At 41.0% G+C, this 9,994-nt stretch overlaps 1 pseudogene; it reads left to right on the forward strand.

Moving 5' to 3' along the window:
- Nucleotides 1–8,156: 8,156 nt before the first annotated feature.
- On the forward strand, nucleotides 8,157–9,128 carry LOC127776333 (putative F-box/LRR-repeat protein At3g59230; annotated as a pseudogene).
- Nucleotides 9,129–9,994: the final 866 nt, after the last annotated feature.

The raw sequence follows: 9,994 nt of genomic DNA on the forward strand, positions 1-9,994 counted from the left end.
ATCAGTCATCTCCTAGTATGGTATGATCGAAATCTTGGAGATTTGGTTAGATGGCAAGCGCCATAGTGATACACAATTGGCTTCGCGGTGTCGGCCGTCGGAGGGACGCACGTTGTGTGCCAAGCAATGAGGCATCTTGTGTACATGCGTTGTGTCTCTGCTGGTCCACTTGCCAGTACACACAGACAGAGCATGCGCAACGGGTAACGGGTGCGGTGCGTTTTTACTGGACCATTTGCTAGAGAGCAACGAGTAAAGGATGTGCGGTGCGTCTCTACTGGACCACTTGCCAATACACACACACACACAGAGAGAGAGAGCACACGCAATGGGTAAGGGGTGCGGTGCGTTTTTACCGGAACACTTGATAGAGAGCAACGGGTAAAGTGTGTGTGTTGTGTCTCTACTGGTCCACTTGCCAGTACAGAGAGAGAGAGAGAGAGCACGCGCAATGGATAAGACTTGCCAATACACACACACATAGAGAGAGAGCACACGCAATGGGTAAGAGATGTGGTGTGTTTTTACTAGACCACTTGCTAGAGAGCAACGAGCAAAGAATGTGTGGTGCGTCTCTACTAGACCACTTGCTAGTAGAGAAAAGGGACAGTGGGCAAAAAGGTGTGCGGTGCGGCTCTACTAGACCACTTACTAGTAGAGAGAGGGCGCAACGGGTAAAAGGTGTGTGGTGCACCTTTACTGGTCCACTTTCTAGTGGAGTTACCATAGGACCAGCGACAAAGCCGAAAATCAGGGACTAAAGGGGGATGCCACGAGGTTGGTGTATTGGATAAACCCATCCACGTCTCGACGGACAATAGAGTGGACACGTGGTTGAGGTGGTTAGTGTCATGTTAAGGTGGTTGGATGCAAGAACAAAGGATGAGAATTAACATACCATGATTCTCATAGCGACAGCTAACTAGCTTTGCACCTATGGAGTGGTAGCTTCCTCTTGATCAATCATCTCCTAGCATGGTATGATCAGAATCTTGGAGATTCGGTTAGATGGCAAGCGCCATAGTGATAAACAATCGGCTTCGCGGTGTCAGTCATCGGAGGGACGCATGTTGTGTGCCAAGCAATGAGGCATCTCGTGTACACCAACCCATGAATACATCGTGCATTTCAATATCTCTCCTAGTCTCCTATTCTCAACTCTGTATTGTATTGTTAGTACTAAGCTGATATCCATAAATGAATATGCCCACTGCTAACCTACATGACTAGGCATATATTCCAACATATACATACTCACATCTAACCATCAATCAACAAAAGAAAATGCAAGAAGTCTTGTGGTACTAGTACTGTTGGACAGATAGCGATTAAACAAAAGCAAGCTAGTAATATTTGTAGGAGGAGATAAATGATTTGCAAATTGAAAATATTATGTACGGGGGTGGGCCAAGTCAAGATGCGGATGGCGGGGGGGGGGGGGGGGGCGGGGGTGATGTCAGGAATTTCTCGCTACACTGGCAGCTTCACCACTGCATGAGACGCTCTCCTAACACATGCTTATGATAAATAGACTAGAGGTGTGATTTAAAAATTTATTTAGTGTGATCTAGATGTGTCTATGACAATGGACAAGGGGAGTGTGTCTACTGCTCTCTTTTCAATAGAGTTGTCTCCTCACGCTCTCCTAGACGTGTCTATGATAGATGGCTAGAATGTGATTTAACGATTTAATTCGATCCAAGTGTGTATATGATAGATATGATAGATAGACTATAGATTTGATTTATTGGCTAATGTAGTGAATTTTACAGCCATATAACATGTCACAACTATATATAATATTAAATAGCGGGGGTAACCATTTTACTATTTGTAGCAGGATGCTATGGCCACCACAACAATAGAATGGTTGAAAACAGCTAGCATCTAGAATGTAGCAGCTGCAATAGTAGTGGTAGCGGCAGTGCTAGGAGGCACTATTTAATTAAGTTCATAGGAGAGGCTATGAGATAAGCATTGAAAAAATGTATATAACATTTTTGCAACTTCTTTTAAATATATGCCTATTATATCATAAGCGAACATATATTGTTTATCTCGATTTTTGAGTGTGTATCACATAAATCAACATTTTTTTTGAAGTCCATGCCTAATGTGGTCATAACCAACGAGTCTATTGAAGATTGTCACATGTTACTAGATCATGTCATCCTGGATCATGGCGATGCTTCTATCAACACTTGCCATGTAGAGTTTGTCAATTACTTCAACCATGAAAAGTATAAAGCGAATGCATGGATCTTTCATGCCCTATTGGTATGCAATGTTAAGGAGCTCAAGATTTTAGTTCTGTTTGATGATGAGTTCCTCAAGGATGACCAATCCGGTTATCATCTCCAAGCAGTTAAGAAAGTTGGAACTTGATTCCCTAAACCTAAAGGATAATTTTGTTGATTCACTACCTGTGTATTCTTGGAGGAACTATAAATGAGTTATCGTATCATCTCTGGAAGTAAGATCATACGAAATTCACTGTAGCATCTGAGAATGGAATATATGGTTTTCAGGGCACATAAGTTTGGTAATTTGACTGTCCACATTCACATTTGTGTCCCAAACTTTGTGTCACTATCACCGGTTCGATTTGAAGGCTGGACACCACTATTTGAAAGCATGCCATATTTGGTATAGAGTAAAGTGCATGGGCGGTCCCTAAACTTAGAGCTATGTCATCTAGGTCCCCAAACTTAGAAAACACATTTTTAGGTCCCTAAACTTGCTTAGCCGTACATCACTTCTCCATGTTGTATTTGACCCGGTCTGCTCGCCAACGTGGACGGCCAGCGTGGAGGGGCGGGGACAGCTGGGGTGTCAAATATGCAAAGAACCCCCTATTCCCTCATCCCAGAAATCAAATCGAATCCCTTGTCCCCATTTTTCCCCACCATCCTGAGCGACGAAATCCCTAGCAAGCTCTTCTTCAATTTGACACCCTCTTCTCTGATTCCCTAGCGGCGCTATGGTGATGTCAAGATCGACTGGAGCTGTGCGCAGTTCGTGGTGTCCTACCGTGGCTACAGCACCAAAAACAACCCTGTCAGTGTGTGGCCGTCGTTGGATCCACTAGGAGCTCGACGACACCAAGCTCGGCACCGTCGCCTACAATTACTGCGCCAATGGCTGGTGTGGTTACATGGAATCCCATTGATTAATTGCTCCTAATACATCTGAGAATAAAGGCAGCATCTTTTACAATAGGTTATTTTTTCTCTCCTGTTGCAGAGCATTGGTGTCTTGCAAGCATTTTGAGTTTACATGTGCAAGTTTTATCAGCGAGATGGAAGTGGATGTATGTTTTGGTATTGGGAGGATCAATATAAGGAGTATTTGACGAATACAGGACATCTTGCAGCTTCTGGTGTCCATGCGCAGTGTCCAGCTCCTGTTGTGCATGTGCAGAGATATGCATTGGTCGAGCAGGGTTCAGAGGGACATGAATATGCTGCAGAGCAACTTGTTAGGAAGATGAACTAGACATTGGTAGGGATGTTGTCCTGTTACTAAAATGTGTAGTAGCTTGTTGTGTATTTGTCGTGGTGAACAAGATGTATGCTACCTTCAGGGCTAGTTGAAAATGTGCAATTGTCTAAAATGTACTGAAAATGCTATCTGATGAATGAAATGGTCTTTTTTTTTTGTTAATTTGACATGTTTGTGAGCCATGAAATGGGTGTTGTTCTTTATGAATGAAATTGAATTCTACAAAATTCAGTACTAAAATAGATCGACACACAATTTCAAATTGAGGCACACATTGGAAACACAGATTGAGACACATTCAACAATGAGACATAACATCCATTTCAGATTGTTTAAGTACGGAAAGTATTACAAAATGCATCGAGTGACTTTGAACCCAGGTAGCACTGATATTGTCCAACTATCAGTTAACCACCATGGCAGGTAGGTAATATAGCATACATTGACTATGTACATCCTAGATTGCTGTCAACAAGATTCATGCCAGATTTTGAGGCAACAAAATATCCCGAAAATGAATTAACTACATGTATCATGTGCCACTCCAGACTAAAATTGTCACCCAGTTCCAGCCACAGCACCAGACTTCTTTGATGCAGCAGGTCCAGATTTTTTGTTTCCAGTTGTACTCTTCTTTTTCTTAGAGCGTTGTGGCCTTCCCTATCTTGGTGCTGGTTGTAAGAGGAGTAGGTCTTGCTGCTGGTCTGTTAGACATGATGAACACAGGATCTGACAAGGGGCATTGCTGCTGAGAGAGCTAAGAACTCTGATTTGGCTACAAAATAGAGAAAATCTTTAGTAGATCATTAAGAGCTAAATGGTCAGCAAATGTGTGAGAAGTAATTAACAAAATGATTACTTGATTAGCCATCTGACTGAGCACAGTGCTTCCTAGTTGTGACAGTAATTGAGATGAAGATTGGGAAGCAGCAATTGTTCTTCTATGACATCCTACATATAATAGTCAATGTATTTCATAAGACATGCATCAAAATAAATTTGTTGTAAATGACTGATTTATTTACTTGGTTCGTAACAACTGATTCTTGTTCATTGACAACTTGTGAATTCTCAATCGCAACTGCTTCTTTTGCCGCGGCAACCATCTTATTGGCCTCCTCAGAACTAATCCCTTGCCTTTTTAGTAGGACACGACGGTCACACACCGATGGGGTTGTTGTTGGCGCTGTAGCCACGGCAGGACACGATGAACTGCATGCAGCTCCAGTCGATCTTGACGTCGCCACAGCGCCGCTAGTGAATCGAAGAAGGGGGTGGCAAATTGAAGAAGAGCTTGCTAGGGATTTCGTCACTCAGGATGGTGGGGAAAAAATGGGGACAGGGGATTCGATTGGATTTTTGGGATGAGGGAATAGGGGGTTCTTTACATATTTGACACCCCAGCTGACCCCGCCCCTCCAAGTTGGCAGTCCACTTTGGCGAGCAGATCGGGTCAAATACGATTTGGACAGGTGATGTACGGCTAAGCAAGTTTAGGGACCCAAAAATGCGTTTTCTAAGTTTGGGGACCTAGATGACATAGCCCTACAAGTTTAGGGACCGCCCCTGCACTTTACTCTTTGGTATATGTATTTGTGGTATTCAACAATGCATGTTATGGTGTGTGTATATACTCGAACTTTTGAGACCGTGGCGATGAAGCCTGTGAGGGTTGCTATGCCATTGTTGATCACAAAAATGGTTATCTGCTTTGCTAGCAAGCACTATTTAATTTAAGTTCATAAGAGGCTATGATATAAGTCTAGAAAAAATGTATCTAACATTTTTGCAACTTCCTTTAAATATATCCCTATTATACCATAAGCCAATATACATTGTTTATCTCGATTTACATTGATCACATTAAAATGTGTATGTATCACATAAATAATGGGACTAGCTATACAACACATTAAAATGTGTGTTACTATTTTTTTTGTGAGAAACACTTCCAAATGTAAATATACTATAATTGTAGTATTGTTTGTAATTACAACTTGTATGTTAACTTGCATAATGCAAGTGCACAAAAGTGGCACTGCTCAATTTTTCTTACAGGATTGTCGCCGCTTAGTTAGCCACGAGCGCACTTGTGCTTGCCATGTCATGGGATCGATCCCCACCATTGCACACACTTCTGAATTTTCCCGTCTCACCCACACGAATCTTGATGTCTCACTCGCATGAATCTTGATGTGAATAGGGCCGCCCCCGAGGCACGTGCGGCCGCCCGAGGCCCCCAAATTATAGGGGCCCCGTGGCGGATGGCCCATGGCCCATGGGGGCATCCATCCAACATTCATCGCCAGGCCTGGAGCGAAGGAGAAGTGATCCAACTCCTCCCGTCGCAGCGTCGCCTCGATCACGCCATTCGCGTCGCCCTGACGCCTCGATCTCTCGGCGTCTCGCGTGACTACGTGATCTGCCACTCTGCGTGATGCCGTGATCTGCTGCTCTGCGTGTCTGTGTCATCTCATCGTCGAGGGCTCGAGGCCAACCGCCCGGCGGCCAGGCACCTGCTGCTGCTCCTCAGCTCCTGCTCCTATTGCTCATCGGCCGATCGGCACCAGCGCGCCAGGCGCCTGTTGCTCCTGCTTGGCGCTCGCGGTCGCGGCTCACCACGCTCGTCGGCTCGTAGGTAAATTTCATCTGGTAAATTTCTCCATCTTTTTTTCCTCTTCATAAATAAAAACTTATTAGCTCATGATGATCATTTTTTCAGCACAACATTAATCATGTTATCGGGAAAATATGTATCTGGTAGCGAAAAAAGGAAACGGAAAAAACACTCGGATGATTTCATTGAACCACAACGAGGAGCTATTGACAGATTTTTCACAAGTAATACTAATGCATCAATGAGCCAAATTCTAGAAGAAGAGGTTGCTGTAGAGGAAGATGTTCCAACTCATGAGAATTTAGAAGAAGAAGAAGAAAATGTTGGCATCAATATTATAATCAATGACTTTGTATCGCAAAATGTTAGAAGAAATTTTTGAAAGTGCCAAGTGTTTATGATTATGTTATTTCTCTTTGAAGTTTTAAAATGTTATATATAGGTAATTTTGTCACATCGAATATTAAATGTTGTGTGTTTATAAGACTATATAAATATATATATTAGTTCATGTATATATATAGGGGCCTCAATATAAGTTTTCGCCCTGGGGCCCCAATAACCCAGGACCGGCCCTGGATGCGAATTGGCAGTCCACGGATAGACATTTTTCCAAACAAAAAATCGTCAACAATTTTTAAGCATTTCCATAAATAATCTAAATTAATTGTTTCCATGAAAGTCATCGGGACCTATCCACTATCTGCCATACCAAATCTATATATAATCCACAATTTCCTATTGTCCACTATTTAGTGTCTTAACTATAACCAATATATAAATGGTTTCAGAGCATGCGATTTTTTGTATGTGAATGTCTCCAATTTCACTTATGTGGTTGTATAACAAGAAGTCCATATCATGTTAGCTAGGTTCCTTAAACATTAGCTATGTTCTCTAGTTCATGTTGTCATATCATATTTCTTTCTTAAAACAACACAGAGAATACACGAATAGTGGTTTTATTCTTTTCCACTTTTTTTATAAGAAAAAGGTAAGATATATACCATTGACAACATAATTAATTTTACAAATCTTGGTGTAGCTAGATGGTCTTCGTCGGAGGGATTAGCTATGGCACACGTGGGAAACCATGGGATTGTGACGACAAGGGGTTTTGGTTGTGCTTGGTATGCCCGGAAGTGCTTGCCGATTCTAGAAGCCAACCCCCTCTAACGAGCTCTAGTCGGGCTTTTATACCCTACCACCTCTCTCTCTCTCTCTCTCTAAATAGTATTGTACACAATCATTAGATCGTTTCAACTCTTAGGGTGTGTTCGCATGCCCTTGTTCTCAACCCCCTCTCCCTCGTTTTCCGCGCGCACGCTTTTCTAACTGCTAAATAGTGTGTTTTTTGCAAAAAGTTTCTACATGAAAGTTGCTTAAAAAAATCTAATTAATCCATTTTTGAAAAAAAAAAGTTAATACTTAATTAATCACGCACTAATGGACCGCTCCGGTTTTCATGCGAAGGGAATGAGTTCCCATCCACAACATACAAACACAGCCTTAGAGCTACACGCCAGTTTTGCTGTAGAAGCAGAACTTCATATGTGACTCCGCGTCGGGCAGACCTATAGGGTCTTGTAGTTTCCACCACAATCATATGAAAATAAGAACTTAGATACGGGCTATCTCACCACATTAAATGAGGTGAGACAACTTGAGAGAATCTGTGCAAAATATAAATAATTATATGGGTTAGATATGTGCTATCTTGTACATGGAGATTTCTAGTGGTCTTTGTGCAAAACAGAAGGATTGGCATCAACTTTTGGGACTTTTTACAGGGGCAACCAACTATGGGGCAAATCTATAAGTGTCATACAACTTTGGTGCATTGGAGCAAAATTTGCAGGTATAATCATTGTTTAAACGGGCAAATAGTTAATATCCTTGTAGGTACGGAATAATAATATTCTACATTTCCTTACCCTTACATCTGTCACATGCTTGTCTATGTGTTCTTCATTGTATATACTCCCCCACTTATCCATCAGAATGGCTGAGTAGTAAAAAAAAAGTTAACAATGGGGCCATGGAAACTGTGGCACCAACAACAACGATCTCCCAAGTGATGTCCTAGAGTATATTCTCTCTTTCTTATCAACACGTGAATTTGTGCAGACATGCGTGCTCTCTCAAATGTGGCGCTATATTTGGAAGTTCATGCCTAATGTGGTCATAACGAACGAGTCTATTGAAGATAGTCACATGTTATTAGATCATGCTATCCTGAATCACTGCGATGCTTCTATCAACACTTGCCATCTAGAGTTCTCAATTACTTTAACCATGAAAATTATAAAGCGAACGCATGGATCTTTCATGCCTTGCTAGTATGCAATTTTAAGGAGCTAAAGATTTCTATTCGGTTTGATGATGAGTTACTGAACATGGCTAATCGAATTATCATCTCCGAGCACTTAAGAAAGTTGGAACTTGATTCCCTAAAGTTAAAGTGTATATATATATATATATATATATATATATATATATATATATATATATATATATATATATATATATATATATATATATATAATTTCACTAGCTATGCATTCTTAGATGAACTATAAATGATTATTGCATCATATATGGAAGTAAGATCATATCAAATTCACCGTATCATCTGAGAATGGAATATATGGTTTTTAGGACAGATAAGGTTGGTGATTTGACTGTCTACATTCGCATTTGTGTCCCAAACCTTGTGTCACTATCACCGCTTCGATTTGAAGGCTGTACACCACTATTTGAAAGCATGCCATATTTGTTATCTGTAGCTATGATATTTAAGGACACGTTTATGTACTCTAACTGTTGGGACTGTGGAAAGGAAGCCCGTGAGGGTTGCTATGCCATTGGTATTAACAAAAATGGCTTTCTACTTCTCAACCATTTGTCACATACTAGTCACTTGTCAATAGCCATTTGTCACATACTACTCAAAACAACTAGCGTCTCTGCAATAGCGGTGGTAGCGGCCATGATAGCACGTGCTATTTAATTAAGCTCATAGAGGCTAAGAGATAAGTCTTGAAAAAATATATATACAACATTTTTGCAACTTCCTTTAAATATATGTGCATTATACCAGCATACATTGTTTATCTCAATGTTAGTTAAACACATTAAAGTGTGTATCCCATAAATGATGGGACTAGCTATACATTTTTTTAGAGAACCACTTTCAAATGTAAATATAGTATAATTGTAGTAATTCAATTACAACTTGTATGCTAACTTGCATGCGAAAGCACACAAAAGCGGCGCTGCTCAGTTTTTCTTATGACTGATTGACACTGCTTTGTTGGTCATGAGCACACACCTGCACTTTCCAGCTCGTGGGATTGATCCCTGCCATTGCATGCACCTCTGAATTTTTTTCGTCTCGCCCACACGAATCTTGATGTCTTGCTCACCTGAATCTTGTTGTGAATTTGATAGTCCACGAATCGACAATTTTTTCAGTAGATCCATATAAATTAATGTTTTATATGAAAAGACATGGGGGCTTATCTACTATCCGCTATACCAAATCCAATCCACTACATCCTACTGTCTGTTGTTTAGTGCCTTAACCATAACCAATATATAAGTGGTTTTAGAGCATGGGCTTTTTTTTTACGTGAATTTCTCTAATTTTCACTTGTGTGTTTGTAAACAATGAAGTCCATATTACATTAGCTATTTGTCGACGTGGAAAACACGCGCTAGCCTAAGAGATTTGCTTTACTCTAGTGCAGGTCCAAAGAGATCACTTTCGGGTTCAGGGCGTGCCAGTTGGTTTGATCCTGCAACCAACAAGAAACAAAGAAACCAAAGTTAAATCCGTAAAACGATAGCCGATCAGTTGGTTTGCCGATGACGTAT

This window comes from Oryza glaberrima, chromosome 6 (genome assembly GCF_000147395.1).
Source record: "Oryza glaberrima chromosome 6, OglaRS2, whole genome shotgun sequence".
NCBI lineage: Eukaryota > Viridiplantae > Streptophyta > Magnoliopsida > Poales > Poaceae > Oryza > Oryza glaberrima.